Raw genomic sequence first — 16,079 nt, 5'->3', positions numbered from 1 at the left:
TCAGATATAATTTATCCTTCTCAGATCTCTGATAGTACTGATGGCTAGGCTAGCTATAACTTTGTCAGCTTGGCAGCATCAGACAACCAGATCCTATAGCCAGCTTGTCAGTTCATTTTAAAGAAAATGTTCTAAGATATGAAAGTTTAAATAAGTCATAAAGGTTTAAATATGGGTCTGAAAAAAAAAATCTGAAGATATGAAAGTCTATGCAAGTTTTGAAGGTCTAAGAATGTTTTAAGATTATATAAAGGTCTGAGTGTATAAAATCTTATAAGCTTTGAGAATCTCAGAAAATGGTTTAATATATAAATAAATTAGCTGGGTAGTGGTGGTGCATGCCTTTAATCCCAGCACTCAGAAGGCAGAGGCAGGCAGATCTCTGTGAGTTCGAAACCAGCTTGGACCACCAAGTGAGTTCCAGGAAAGGCACAAAGCTATACAGAGAAACCCTGTCTCGAAAAACCAAAAAAAAAAAAAAAAGATATAAATAAATGATTTAGATTATGAGAAATGTTTTAGATTGCTCCCCCTTCTATGATATAAAAATTCAGAGCTTAACTTTTAATAGAGTTCTGATAAGCTGGTAGAGCAATGACAACTTACTGTTCAATCACAAGCTCAACATTTTACATTTATTTTAGTTGTCATCTAAATATAAACTTAAAGTGCTTCTCATCAGGCCCCCAAAAAAATCTCTGTCCAATTTATACCTGACTCTCTAGACAGAATGAAAATGCACATGTTTTTAACCCAAATCTATAGTTCTTGCTAGGACTCAAAGGTGTGAGTCCACTTCTGCTGTTTTACAGATATCCATCACCTGCTTTGTCTATGATATGGAATCCAGTACATATTGGTAATACTAATGTATCTAAAACCTTTATATCCTTTTAAGATAATTCATATAGGCTTCAGAAAATTAAAAGAGTAATAAAACTTGAATCCACTTCACAGAGGTTGGAAGGACTCCAGATAAGTACAGCTTACATTTTCCCAGCTTGTTTATTCCTAAGTATGGTATTTTTTCTCTCTCCTGGTCTTGGGACTCCTGCTCTTTCCAATTACTAAGAATATGGGCCTAAAAATTCCAAATAATTTCATGAGTTTTAACTTCTGTCCCTAGTTTAAATTTGTTTCAACAGGTTTCAACTTGGCTGGCAGACACCTCCAATCTTCAGTTGCTAACTACACTGCTCTGGATGACTATGAGCTCTGGACCTGCTGGAGGCTGACATGAACCAGCCTAGCCAATGTGATTGTTCCCTGTCTCTACAGCTAGGTCAGATAGCCATGTTTCTGACAAATGTCCCATTGCCCAGCCTTTGACTAGCCTTTCAGTCTTTTTTTTTTTGGGGCCTGACAACAATTCCCCAATGTCAGCTGGAAGCAGTTCCGAAAGAGAATACATTGGCCCATGTTCCCTACCCAGAATACAATAAAATGTATTCCTTTGGGTCAAAAGGAAACTCCCTGGCATAGGGGACTAAGTGGCTAACTATAATGCCCATTGACATACCAGGAAAATAGGTTCAGAGTTGTCAGTTGACTCAAAGATCAGAACTACAGGGCCTTAAGAATGACAATAGATACAGATGTCACTGCCCTAGAAAAATCTGTTAGCTGATGGTTCTTAGATCCCAATACCCTTAAACCCCTGGACAGGTAGGACTCATGATTGAGTCCTGTCATTGTACTTGTGAAGGGGGGATGTGAGGGAACCCAAAACAGCTTGACCATACAGCTGCCATGACAGGCTTAGAAGCCCAGACACAGCTTCTGGCAGGCAACACCTGGACCCAGGAAAAGCCATAAGCTGACTCTACCCAGGGAGGACCTGCAACTAAGAGGAAATACCTGGCATTCCAAACATTCCCTATACCTCTAGACAAATGTCAGCCAATCAGGGTCCTGAACCCTGAAAATCCCCTCACCCTATCCTCTGCTATAATTAAAAAAAAAAAAAACCCACCCTGTGTGGGCTCTGGGCTCTCTGTTCTCATCACCGCAATGGACAGGGAGTCCAAGCTCCAAGCTTGAAAATAAAGACTCTTTGCTTTTACATACAGGATTTAGTCTCCGTGGTGGTCTTCTGGGGGTCCCCATGATCTGGACATAACACCTGGACCAACCAACTAAGTTGTAAATGAAAAGTTCTTAAAGGAAATTAAAAGTGATGCTACGAGAACACACAGATGAAAAGAAATAACTGTTTCCCTCTAATATGGAGAAAACCTTAGTGATCTGGATGGAAAACCAAACCAGTTACATTCTGTTCAATTCTGTGAAGGCTGAGAGAGGCAATGAAATTACAGAAGCAAAGCTTGAAGCTAGACCAGGCCAGTTCATGATATTTAAAGAAAAAATTGATTCTGTAACATCGCAGGGCAAGGGAAAGCTGCAAGAAATAATAACAGTGATCGGGAGTAACCTGGAAGACCTAGTTAGCTTATTGAAGGTGGTCACACTAAACAGCTGATTTTAAGTTTAGAAGTAGGGCTTGGAGATATGACTGAATTACTTTAATCCAGTGGCAAACTTCAATGATGAGGAGCTACATCTTAGGAATGAGCAAGAGGAAGTAATTTTTTAAGACAGGACCCACTCCTGGAAAAGACACTAATGTGTTGAAATGACTGTGGGAGCCCATTTTCAGGTTCCTTGTGGCTTTACCCAGCAGGACCACATAGAGAGGACGATCAGGACCACGGGCCTGAGTGCAGGTATCTGAGATGGTCTGCACTTGGCTGTGCTGGGGGAGGAGGTCTTTTGCTCCACCCCTTGGCATTTCTATAAATACCTTAGGGCTGAGACAGTCAGGGCCCATTGGAATAGGTTCCAGGCCCTCTCCAGGCTGTCCTGTATTTTCTATCTGTTTATCTCCACAATCTAAGTCCTTCTATCTAATATTTCCTGCTGCTTACACTCAAGAAAACTCTGAGGGGGTGTGGGGTTGGTGGGTAAATGTCCTGCAAATGACAACAAAGGATTTAGACTCTGTAAGTGTGCTTGATCAAGTAGTAACAAGGTTTGAAAGAATCAACTCCAATTTTGGAAGAAGTTCTACTATGGCTAAAATGTTATCAAATAGAATTACATGAAACCTTTTGTGAAAGCAAGAAATCAGTGCCAAAAACATTGTTCTCTGAAGAAATTGTCCCAGCCATTCCAAAACTTTAGTAGCCACCACTCTGAACCAATCAGCACTGAGATAAGATTCTCTACTAGCAGAGATAATTCTGAAGGACCATATAGCCATTAGCAATTCATTACCAATAAAATATTTTACATTTTATTTTAATTTTAATTGTGTGCTTATGTGTGTTTCTGAGTATGGATTTTTGCACTTCAGTGTAGTTTCCTGCTGAGGCCAGAAAAGGGTGTTGTGTCCTCTGGCACTGGAGTTACAGGTCTTTGTCAGCTGTCCAGTGTGGGTACTAACTGTGGGGTACTAGTTGTGAGGAACTCAGCCCAGATCCTCAAGAAGAGTAGCAAGTACTCATATAACTGCTCAGTCATCTCTCTTGCCCCCCCATGAAGTATTTTGTAATTAAGGTACATATTTTGTTTTTAGAAATAATGCTATTATGCATTTAATAATCTATAATATAACCAGATGAAATTTTTATGCGTATTGAGAAACTGAAAAATCTGTGGCTCTGTTTTGACATTTGATTTACTGAAGTGGGCCATGTAGGGTAAAAGGGGCAGCCAAAGAAACACACCCTGACACTGAAACCAGAGCCAAAGAAACACACCCTGGCCCTGAAACCAGAGCCAAAGAAACACACCCTGGCCCTGAAACCAGAGCCAGCCAAAGAAACACACCCTGGCCCTGAATCCAGAGCCAGTGAAGCAAACACACCCTGGCCCTGAAATCTGAGCTAAAAGGTTAAAAAAGGGCCAGTGAAAGAAACATGCATTGGTTTTGAAACCAGAGCTAAAGAAACACACTCTGCCCTGACCAGTTGAGCACGAAACTAACCAATCCCTGAGCAGCAAAACCAACCAATCCCTGACCATGAAACCAACCAGTCCCTGAGCACAAAATTGAGCCAATCTCCAAGCTTGTCTAATCTCAGGCACTGAACTCTGACCAATTATCACCCTGGAAAAACTCCACCCCTAAGAAGCCTTATATAAGCCTTGTGCCTGCTCAGTTGGGAGCTGCCCTTTTCACCCTGGTAGAGGCAGTCACTCTCCTGGATCCCTCATTCTCAACACATTTGTTGAATGAGTTTTAGGTGGTGACCTTTCCCAGGAGTGGAGCAGAGGCAGAGAAGTAAAGGACATCTCTGCTGGGAAACTCCCTTAGTGGAGCAGAGCAGAGCAGAGCAGAGCAGAAAAGTAACAATTTTTGCCGGAGAGGGAACAAACTGCTACATTTCCACTGGGTTCCCCACTGAGCAGAGTGAAGCAAAGAAATAACAATGTTTGCCAGAGCAGAGAAGCAGTGATATCTCTGCTGGGAAAGTCTCCTAGCAGAGTGGAGCAGAGCTGAACTGTAATGGTTCTCTTGGAAAGGAGCAGGATTGCTACATCCTGTCGGGAAACCATCCCTCACTGCAACACAGCTGTAGGTATAGCCTGACTCCCAACAGTCAGGACACCTTTCTTTTCAGAGCTGCAGGTATACAGGATACCTTCCCTTCGTAGCTATCGATAATACCCTCGCTCCCGGCAGTCAGGATACCTTTCCCTTCACAGCTATAAATATAGCCTGGCTCCTGACAGTCAGGATACCTTTCCCTTTGGAGCTGTAACATTTGCAGGCCAGAACTAAACAAGAAGTATGTACAAGGTATGCTTTATATGTTGAATCTCTCTTTATTTATATTTTTTTCCATGAGTACATTTGTAGCTGCATTCTTAGGTATAAAGAATGGCCATAACCAAAACATGTTACTAACATACTTGTTTTGTTAATAAAGGAATAGTTCTTCTGTTCCAACTATTTCCTAAAAGCAGTGGATAATTTTTTAGTGCAGCATTCGTTTCAGATCCAGGAATTTTTAAGACCCACTATTCTTGTTAAAATTTTACCCATACCTTCAACATCTACCACCCTGATTCTTCAAGTTCTGGACATAACCTGGACACATTCCAGCTTACCAGTTGGGAGTCCTCAAGGTAGCACCTGAGAGTTTTAATGTTCATCTCAACTGACTCATCATGCAAGAGAACTCTGAAGCCAAGTTGTTGTTGGTGTAAGGGCACTTGTCTTTGCTTGTGTGAATGATATTCTACCACTTTTATACATTTGACACTCCCAAGTGGCTTCAGAACTGACATATTTGGAACTTAACCCAAAAATTATAAATGAAAATTAATTTTTTTCCCTCTAGCTTATACAGTAATTGAGCCTTTGGGCTTTCAGAATATAATGGGCTAAAAATTTGTGTTAATGGCGAAAAATAAACCATGACTTACTTTAAAAAGATGAAACATTTCTAGATATAAATTGTAGTTCACTGAAAGCACATGGAAGAAACCTATGAGGTAGCACTGATATGCAAATGATATGCAAATTAAAGACACAGTTTGCTGAGAGACTTATAGTTCAGTGTCTTCAGAGTTTGAGAGGTTATAAGGAGATACAGTCCTGGTCTACCCACACGACTCCCTCTTTGTCGGGGAAGACAAGCTCCATCACTCCTGGCCGGAGTACCAAGTTAAGTATCTTTGAAACTGCAGTCACCGCTAAGAAGTTCAAGGACCATGTGGTTAAGAGGAGACACGCCAGAGTCAGGAAGCCTAGATCAGAACTCTGACATCATCATTCATTGCTCATGTGATTTGGAGGTTGCTTCATTTCTTTGGTCTACAGTCTCCGTGTCTTATGAAATAGAGACAATAGGTGGTTTAACCCACAGAAGGTTACACAGATTGAGTTAAATCATTCAGCACAATAACTGGCAAAATTTAAGTACTTATTAAGGATGAATGCCTGGGTTTTTTGAAATTATTTTATTTTTAATAAAGAGGCTTTAAAATGCTCTTTATTCTCGAGAGTACTCACTGTGACCCAACTAGAATTAACCTGTTGTTGGTGTTGAAATACCTGCTACTGATACATGTTTTTTTTCCCAATCTCTCTAAATATTGCACTGTCGTACAGTAACTTAGTAGTATATGGTACAAAGCTGTTAGCTACTATTTGTGGATACCATAGCCATCCAATGGTTATTAAAGCCAGGGTTCTTATTTACCAGGAGCCGCACTGCTTCTTGTAGCTAACAAGTCAAATAAAATAAAATAATTCTCAAGGGTCTTACCAAAATGTATCTTGGGAGATGAACAAGGTCATTGATAGTTACAGGAATTCAGAAGTAGGACACAAAATAAGAAAATATTCTGAGAAAATAAAGGATGGCTGTAGTCCAATTATGAAAGGCATGTCGAATTAGTGGGATGAAAATGTGACAAAGGATATACTCCTAGGTAACACTTCATTCTTAACAATATTGAGGTAATATAGAGGTAAGTGCTTTTATGTACTTCACTTAATGGTAACCCACAAGGTACCTGTTGTTCATCTAATTTCAAATACAGGAGTCTGGATTCCAGAGAAGTCAAACAAACGAAGTCTGGAATTGAGCCCATGTCTGTGTGGGCTTCATGATTCACCTATTTTTTTTACTACCTTGCTGATTCATATGAAATAAATGGATAATGAACAATATGGAACAGCTGCACCCGCCACAGAAAATGTGTAGACATCTGTCATCAGGGCACAGGTTTTGTGTGATGGTATAATGGCAATGCCTGTGTACAGTTCACACCAAAGAGGCACAGGGTATGGAAAATAATGCAGAGCTGCGGAACCAGGAATAGTGGGATAGAGGCAAAAAACAAAAAAATGACAGTTCATGAAGTGTATTAAGAAACAGCTTCGCAGTCAGAGGTACAGCTGGTTCGAACTGTAAATGATTGGATTGGGTGGGTGGGAATAAGGAGACAAGATAATAGAGTGAAGATGGGGTCCAGACGTCCAGTTCAGTGTCCACACCAAGTCCGAAGTAACATAAAACACACAAGCAAATAAATACAGCAATAAGTAAGTAAATGAAGAGGAGCCATCTTGAGAAGAAAGATAACAAAATCAATCTGAGATGTTTCTGAAAGGCTTGTGGGCTATTCAGGTACATAAAAATAGCCAGAAATACAGAGAAAAAAAAAAACCAGTTGAAATCATGAGATTGGGAGAGATTGGGAAAGTTTAGGTAACCAAGGAAGAAAAGCATCAGAAAAATAAGTGACAGTGTGACAATTTCTTGGTTTGTTGAAATTTACTTGACTTCTTTATATCACAGGTCATGATATGCTCATTTGTTTTTGAGACAGGTTCTTACATATTATACGGTCTGATTCCAACTCTCTGTGTGGCTGAAGATGACCTTGAACTTACCCTCTTGTTCTAACTCCTGTGTGTGGGTTCCAGGCATGCACCACCACACCCGGTTAATGTGGTGCTAGGGATCAAGTCCAGGCATTGTGCATGCCAGGTGGACACTCTACCACCTGAGCTACACCTCTGACACACATGCTTTTAAAATGATGATGTGAGAGGTAGAATTTCACATTGTCTCGTCACGTTGACAGGCTATGAGGATGTTAAATGACAGGGAGTTAACAAGGGTATGTGAAACATATTGAAACATCTTTCAAAATAGAACTTTTCATGTCCGCCAGACACACACATGACTGTGGAGTAAACAATGACTAACACAATTATAGCTCTGACTTATGTGGTTTTTAGCGTTCTTGTAAGATGTATTTTATTGTTCTGAAAATTTTACAGTAATTCTTGATGGGGGATGTTACAGGGTTAAAAGGATAGCTTTTGGATTTTGTTATTCAAGAATTTAAAATCTTTCCCAGGGTTAGTGGTGTACACCTTTGATCCCAGCACTCAGGAGGTTGAGGCAGGCGGATCTCTATGAGTTTGAAACCAGTCTGGTCCATACAGAGACTTCTGGCTCAGCCAGGGTTCAAATATTGATTGTAGTATTAAGGTAATTCCACGTAGTTAAAAGGGAGGTTTATTTTTGGGGGTAACTTACAAGTGAAGGGATAGGTTACAGGGTCCAGAAAAGGTGTAGCGCAGTCCAGAGATGTTCTCTGGAAAACTCTGCTCGGTCTACCTCCAGCGTCCCGGATCCAGGAACCAAGAGTGCCGGCACATCTGGATCTCGGGTTTTAAGGGCTCCTGTCTCGGCCCTGCCTTGTAGGCATGACAGTTATTGAAGCCTCAGTGGGGGTAGTACTTCCAGGTCAAAGCTGGAACAGCTACCCACTACATTCAAAGTGAGAATTTTTTCAAAGGAATTAAATTTCTTGGATAGTTCTTACATTTCACTGTCATTTGCCATCAATAACTTTTTTTTTTTTTGGTGGTTGTTGATATTGTTCTTGCTTTTATGACAGGATATGGCTCAGATAGTCTGCCTCTCAGGTGCCAGGGCTACAGGTGTGAGCCACACATCCAGCTTCATTTTTTTTTTTAATTTATTTTTTGACCAGTTTCATTTTTAAGGGTAGTTATTGTTTTGAACTTTCGTTACTGGAAATTTGAGGGATATAGTTGTTCAGAAAGAGAACACAACTATTTGTATACTGAAAGCAATTTACTGGTTTATTTATTTAAGAGTGTCTCATTGTGAAGCTCTAATTGACCTGGAATTTGCTATGTAGACCTCAGATTCACAGAGACCCATCTGCCTCCTACCTCCTGCATGCTGGAATTTAAAGTTGTGTGTCACCATGCCTGGCCAGTGTTGTTTCACTTTTAAATTATGGTACATTTAATAAAAAAAAAATGTGAAGATAAGTTCACTGGACCTTCAAATTTTAATAGTATACCATTTCCTTAAGTATCTCTATATATTTAATTTATGTCTATAAAATTAAGTTACACACATCTGAATTGCAAAGATGCCCCTTTATTTTGTCATCTACAATGGAGTTGATTATGCAGACTTCAGTCTTTTTTTTTTTTTTTTTGTTTTGTGTTTTTGTTTTTTTTCTCTGTTTTTCTTTTATTTTTTTATTTTTTTTTGTGATATATATTTTTTATTTTACAGTATCATTCAGTTCTACATATCAGCCATGGGTTCCCCTATTCTCCCCCCTCCCATGCCCTCCCCTTACCCCCAGCCCACCCTCCATTCCCACCTCCTCCAGGACAAGTCCTCCCCTGAGGACTGTGATCAACTTGGTGGACTCAGTCCAGGGAGGTCCAGTCCCTTCCTCCCAGACTAAGCCAAGTGTCCCTGCATAAGTTCCAGGTTTCAGACAGCCAACTCATGCAATGAGCACAGGACTTGTCCCACTGCCTAGATGACTCCCAAACTGATCAAGCCAATCAACTGTCTCACCTATTCAGAGGGCCTGATCCAGCTGGGAGCCCCTCAACCTTTGGTTCATAGTTCACGTGTTTCCATTCATTTGGCTATTTTTTTTTCAATAATTGAGTAAAACTGAAATTTATTATATGCCACAGTCGTCCTAGGGACCTCCATGCTATATATATATATAGCCTCTATGGTTCTATGGGTTGTGGTCTGATTGTTCTTTATTTTATATCTAGAATCCACCAATGAGTGAGTACATACCATAACTGTCTTTCTGGGTTTGGGTTACCTCACTCAGGATGATTTTTTCTAGTTCCATCCATTTGCCTGCAAATTTCATGCTTTCATTGTTTTTCTCTGCTGAGTAGTACTCCATTGTGTATATGTACCACATTTTTTTCATCCATTCTTCCGTTGATGGGCATCTAGGTTGTTTCCAGGTTCTGGCTATTACAAATAGTGCTTCTATGAACATAGCTGAGCATGTATCTTTATGGTATAAATCAGCATTCCTTGGGTAGATGCCCACAGACTTCAGTCTTTACCTGAACATCAGAGACTGAGATTGGAACATGGCAGCTTCTGTTGACAGGGATATCAAGGATATAATGCCTTGTTATTAATGCTAATCTCTAAAGTTAGAGATACGGTAACTTGAAATAGCTATCCTTCCCTTGGTATTTGCCTTCTAAATTCTGATTATAAATATATTAGCCATTAGAGTCCTGTAAACATTATTTCCTCTTTTTTTTAAACGTCTTCATTTGCCTAGAAAAGCCCACATTAGTTTGAATTACTTCTTATAGTTTATATGGTAGTGATGTCTTCAGGATAATATAAACATTAAAAATTAGAGATTGTTCTTAGTTATTTAGAGGAAGTGAAACCACACTTAGAAAAGAAATTTTATACATAAAATATAAGTTGTAGGTCAGGAATTTTTGAAATTTAGCTTGGCTGCAAAAAAATTTAAAATGCCTTTCCACTTAGAAATTTCATCTCTGGAAATCTTCTTAATAGCTACCTCACTAAGTGTATAATAATTTTACAATAATATGCTTAAAATATTTGTAAGCAAATAAATAAACAAACAAACAAACAAATAAACATTCCTTCAGTAGATAATGAGTTAAATTAGATGTTTTTCTAAAAGTAGACCTTTAGGTAGTCCCATACAGCGATATCTAGCTTGTATTAAGTTAGAAAAAAATCAATTTGTACAGTATCTTTAGATCTAGGTTGTGGGGACCTGCTCCACCGGGAACTTAGGTCACCTGTGAAGAGGTGGCCTGGAACTGAGGAAGGGTAAGTGCGCTCTGCTGGCCCGTTCCCCAGCCTCCCCCTTGCCGGGAGACAATCAGAGTCTGCCTCCAGGTAAGGGGGAGTCAAGTCAAGCAAGAACTCATTTATTGATGCAGTAAGTCTCTTTTATACCAGAAAACCTCCAAACCCTAGGAGGGGATGAAGGAACCAACCAATCATTTTAAAGGGCACCCTATTTACAAGTTGTTTATGCCCCGACATCATCTCTTGTTTTTAGTATCTTATCATAAATAACTTGAGCTAACTTCCTTTCTCACCATTTGTCTTTAATCTCCATACAAACAACCCAAGCTAACTTCTTTTTAGCCATCCTTTGTATCTATTTTCTGCACAAACAGTTTAAACTAACTTTCTCTGGTACCATTTGTATCCACTCTCTGCATAAACACCTTAAAGCTTAAGCTCTATTTATCTGAATTTCTCTCGGCACCCTCTTTGCAGCCCATGTATGCCCCACACTAAGTAAAGTGGATATAAGCCTGTGCATGTGTATGTGTTTATTTCTGAAGGATAAAAAGAAACTGGTAGGCTCACTCAAGAGGTTAAGTGGGTCTTGAAAAGACAAACATGTACTTCATTCCCTTTTGTGTTGTTAGTAACAGTTTTAACCCAAAATTAGCAATCTTTAAATCATATAATTGCTAACAAGGATTAGCAAAAATATACTAAAAAAAAAATCCCCCCAAGCTATTAAATGATTTGTCTATTGTGCCTTTGATGATAAGTCATAGTGGGCAGGGCAGTAATGGCACATGCTTTTAATCCCAGCACTCAGGAAACAGGGACAGGCAGACCTCTGTGAGTTCTATGCCAGCCTGATCTACAGAGCGAGTTTCAGGACAGTCAGGGATACACAGAGAAATCCTGTCTATAAAAATATATATGTATATATCTGCAGTGGATTTTTATTTCTATAATGGTACTTTCATACAGAAAGCAATTTGGAAAGTAGCTTCCCAGAGTAAAGAAATAATTATAGCATTAATACTTCCATAGGGAGAGGAATTCTATATTTTTGGTGCTATATATTAATGTTGGAAATTACTATAAATCATTGGTATACCAGTAATTTGGGGCCTATGATCAAAATTGCTTAAATCCTGGACCAGTGTACAGTGTAGTGTTATATCAGCAGGTCATCCTCTGAACTCCTGAAAAAAATTAATGTTTTATTGAAGAATCAGAGTAATTCTCATTATTAGTTTTCAAATGTTGCATACCCAGAGTTTTAGCACATATGTAAAATACAGATATTATTGTATATACACAGATACAGATGTAAAACATTTGCACATACGTAAATGTGTGTTATCTACAACATAAAAAGTAAAATACATGGGAGTCTTGTAAAACCAAAAATGACTAAGTATCACTAAGAGAAATTTCCATATGCAGCTTCTCTTTAGCAATGTGATTTTAACTATAACAATTTTAATTAATTTCTGCCAAGGTTTTATTTTATTGAAGTTCCTTTTTAGGGTCTTAATTTGAATAAAAATCAAAGCATAGAAATGAATACTGGGATAAGTATTTTAACTAACTTTATTACTTATTTGCCAACAGGAACTTTTACTAAAAACATGTCAAGAGCCAGAATCAACAAGGGAGGCAGCTGATGTGCCCTTTAGATGGCCAGGCTCTGCCTAAGCCGGCCATGAAGGTCAGCTCACCAACAGCCGGAGCCCTGCAGGACACCAGTGCTGCCGCATCTACAAGGACTTTCTGCTGGGCTTGGAGATGCCAGCCTCCCTCTCACTCTCAGGGTTGGAGACTTCTGATATATCGTGGGGCCAGTAGTCATTATAGTGGGGGCAGTGTGGTTCGGAGGTGACTGACATACTTGGCCATGCAAGGGAAATACATACTAATACCCATGCCTCTCAGCTTTGACCATGGATGAGCAGATCTTTGCCTATCTGCACTGTATCCAGGCAGGTCTCTCGGGTGAACTGCTCCACCGGGCCATGCAGCGTGAACTCCTCTTCCTTCTCAATCAGCTACTTGCTCTGCACGAACTTCTGCAGCACCGGCTCTGCTTTCTTCTTCCTCATCCTTTTGCCTTTGAGTTGATCAACCAGATTCAAAATGTTTGTAGAAGCAAAGCCAGCTTCTGAGTCGATGATCAGTTCCAAGATCTTTCCAAACAGATCCAGCCCGTTCTCTACAAAATCAGTTCTCTACAAAATTTTGGAAAATGAAGTTGTAGCAAGATTCACCAGTGTATAAATGGGTCTCCTTTATCCCAACATACAAGGACTCCAAGACACTGTTGACACTGTTGATGAAGTCCTTCAGCTTATCCACAGTAGCATTTAGGTCATGGATCTTGTCACAGTGGCTCTGCAGGCGCCTAACCTCCCTCTCCTCCAGCACATCTGAGTCAGCGGTGCTGACGGATATGATGGACATCCGCCAGGGCGCCCAATCTTCTGTGCCGCCCTGCATGTCCCAGGGAGCCCACGACTGCAGGCTGGCCAGGGGCTTAACTAACTTTAACACTAAGTAATCTCAGCACATTTCCCCCAAACTCAGGCTTTTATCTGCTTCATTTATGTGTAGTTTACAAAATCTACAAATTAATTTACTAATGAAAAAATCTATTTTTAAACTCAGAAAACCTTTATTGATTTCAAGCTAAATACTAGATACTTGTTTTTATACAGACATTTGCTTCCTAATATTTAGTAGAAATTGCGTATACAATTAAAGAAGAGCATGTACAGAAAAATGCATTTACTTATATAGATGACTGTGTATTAAGAAAAAATGGATCACTTTTATTTGTGGCTTTTATATAAAATAAGCCCATGGACTTATTTTCCCTATAAACTTTTTCTTATGGCATTATAATAATGAAAAGAAGAGCATTTTAGAAACAAAGCTTCTTTTAAGGGCATATATGCCTTGCTTTAACACATAAAATAAAAACACTTATTTCCATACTGCAAATGTCAAATGAAAATTTTAGTCTCAGTATAGAAGCATATACTAGGGCTGGAGAGATGGCTCAGAGGTTAAGAGCACCGACTACCCTTCCAGAGGTCCCGAGTTCAATTCCCAGCACCCACATGGTGGCTCACAACCATCTGTAATGAGATCTGGCACCCTCTTCTATATATATATATAAATAAAAAAATCTAGAAGCATATACTCTGTATAAGCATATACTCAGTATAGAAGCGTACACTCTGATTTTCACAGCTTACCCCTGAGTCAGCCTGATACTATGTCATTGGTTTGCCCAATGGTACTCTAGAAGAGAACAGAAGGGCTGTGAAAACATGTTATATTTCTTCTTATTAAAACTCTGTTTTATCAAGCTCCTCTCAATAAATTGTTTAACACATAATATGTCTTAAAAATACTTAAGTATCAAGTGAGCGCATCCAGAGGGAGTTTTTTTTTTTATTATTATTATTACCTTTTCTACTGTTGCACAGAACACAAAGCATTTGCTCCCTGAGAAGCACCTCAGAACAGGAAGAGCCCGAGGTGATCTTCTCCCTTTTGCTTGACATCCGTACTCTATCATTGCCTCCTCCTGAGGAAAAGGGCTGTTCCCATTCATGCACAAAGTACCCCTTCCTGAGTATCTGGATCCCCATCCTCTGCATGATCGTCATTTACTAGACCAGTATTTCCTCATTTCTTATCAAGCATGAACTAAGTAACTGATTTTTTTGGGGCGGGGGGAAGGGGATGTTGTTTAATTAATGAACATGGGTACTTTGTTCAATTTTAAAATGATGAAAATTTTAGAAAAACGTTCTTAACTGGAGGAAATTGTTTACTTTCAGAGGGCTATGGAAAACGTATTTGGTAAGTACTGCTGTCTGAGTTCTAGTTTACTATCTACTGTAAATTTGATCATTTGACCCTGGGAAAGCTGTCAGACTCTCTAGTCTTCAGGGTAACACCCCGTGGTGAGAAGAGATTGGGGTACAGGGCTGAGTTTCCAAGTAACTCTGTTTCTGCCCTTATTTTTTTTTTTTGTTAAATTGATCATATTTATGGGTAGAAATACAGGCAAATTTATAAAATTTTAGTGAAAGCAATCTTTTTCTTTAAAAAATGAATAGCCTTTCTAAATAGCATAGTTAAATTTAAGAATGAGCTTTACCTATTGCTATACAGACCAAAAACAAAACAGGATTTGTTTCTAACTGCTAACTTTCTCTGAGACAGTGACTTCTGTCACTATTAACACTTGGTAACATGCCACCTTAGTCCATTAGAATTCATTAAGAACCAACAGTTTACCCACTGAGAGCTTTCTCTTTAAGGTCAATGAAATAAAAATGTTAAAGCTGGCATTGTGAATATTTTCCCCTTGTAATGGTGAAGTTACTTTATTTTTAGCCTCCTTTTGATTAAAACTAGTGGTCAAAGATGACAAAGCCCTCAGAAGTGATTCTGAGGGTAAAGTGCTGGGACTACCCAGGCTGTAATCACAAACAATTAGGAAAAACGTACCAAACGCTTCATTTCTTTCCCCAGGCTGCATGGCAAATTGCATTTAACATTTCAGGCTTGTTGCATCTTAAAATAAGGTCTCAAACTAAGCAATTTTCAAGACAACTTCAATCAAGAGATATTGCTTAAATTTTTGTTATTGCTATAGAAATGAAAAGAATGATTGTCTGTGTGATTAGCCTTGAAGATTGCTTTGGGAAGAGTTTGACAGTCCTTGTAACATGTCTATTATCATTTACAATCTGTGCAGAATTGAATATTACATTGACTCTCAAAGACAGATTTATAAGGCTTCCTCTTTATCTGCTAATTTTAATTCCACAATTTTAACATGAAGAGGGAATCAATCCTTGTGGTGTTAATGTGTAGATAATGTACTTTTAATCATGAGTAAAATTATTTCCCAGTCATTAAAAAAATAAACATACAGTGGAATAAACTTAACCCAATTGGTGCCTCCTATGTGCAAAAATTTGTGCTAAAGAGTTTGGCAGGCAGATATATCCAACTCGAAGATGTTGTGGTTTAATGACTAAAATTTACAAAAAAGAAAAAGAAATGAACAAAATGAGTTAAGAAAAAATTGGCACTTTTGTGTTCTTATGGTTTTTTTTGTGTATGTGTGTTTCTTATAATTTTTTTTCTTTTTCTTAAATCCTGAATTTTAAAAACTTTGCTTGTTTTCTAGAGAGAGAGAAAGAAGGCACGGAGCTGGATGGGTGGGCAGTTGGGGAGCATCTGGAAGGAGATGAGGAAGGGCAAACTTCAGGATACATTGCATGAAAATGATTTTCAACAACAAAAAAAGAAAAGAAAAATAGCACCAACTGCAAGTAAGTTGTGTTGAATATTACCTTCACTACCTCATTTGCTATATAAAAATTAAATCATATATGGATTAAATTGGCCTTATGTTGCACAACCTCAGAG

At 38.9% G+C, this 16,079-nt stretch overlaps 1 pseudogene; it reads right to left on the bottom strand.

The window, feature by feature from the left end:
* Nucleotides 1-12,337: 12,337 nt before the first annotated feature.
* LOC114684505 lies at nt 12,338-13,121 on the bottom strand (annotated as a pseudogene).
* Between the last annotated feature and the right edge of the window lie 2,958 nt (nt 13,122-16,079).

This window comes from Peromyscus leucopus, chromosome 14 (assembly GCF_004664715.2).
Source record: "Peromyscus leucopus breed LL Stock chromosome 14, UCI_PerLeu_2.1, whole genome shotgun sequence".
In the NCBI taxonomy this organism is placed as follows: domain Eukaryota; kingdom Metazoa; phylum Chordata; class Mammalia; order Rodentia; family Cricetidae; genus Peromyscus; species Peromyscus leucopus.
The sequence above is the reverse complement of the archived record's forward strand: the minus strand, read 5'-3'. Positions and strand labels throughout refer to the sequence as shown.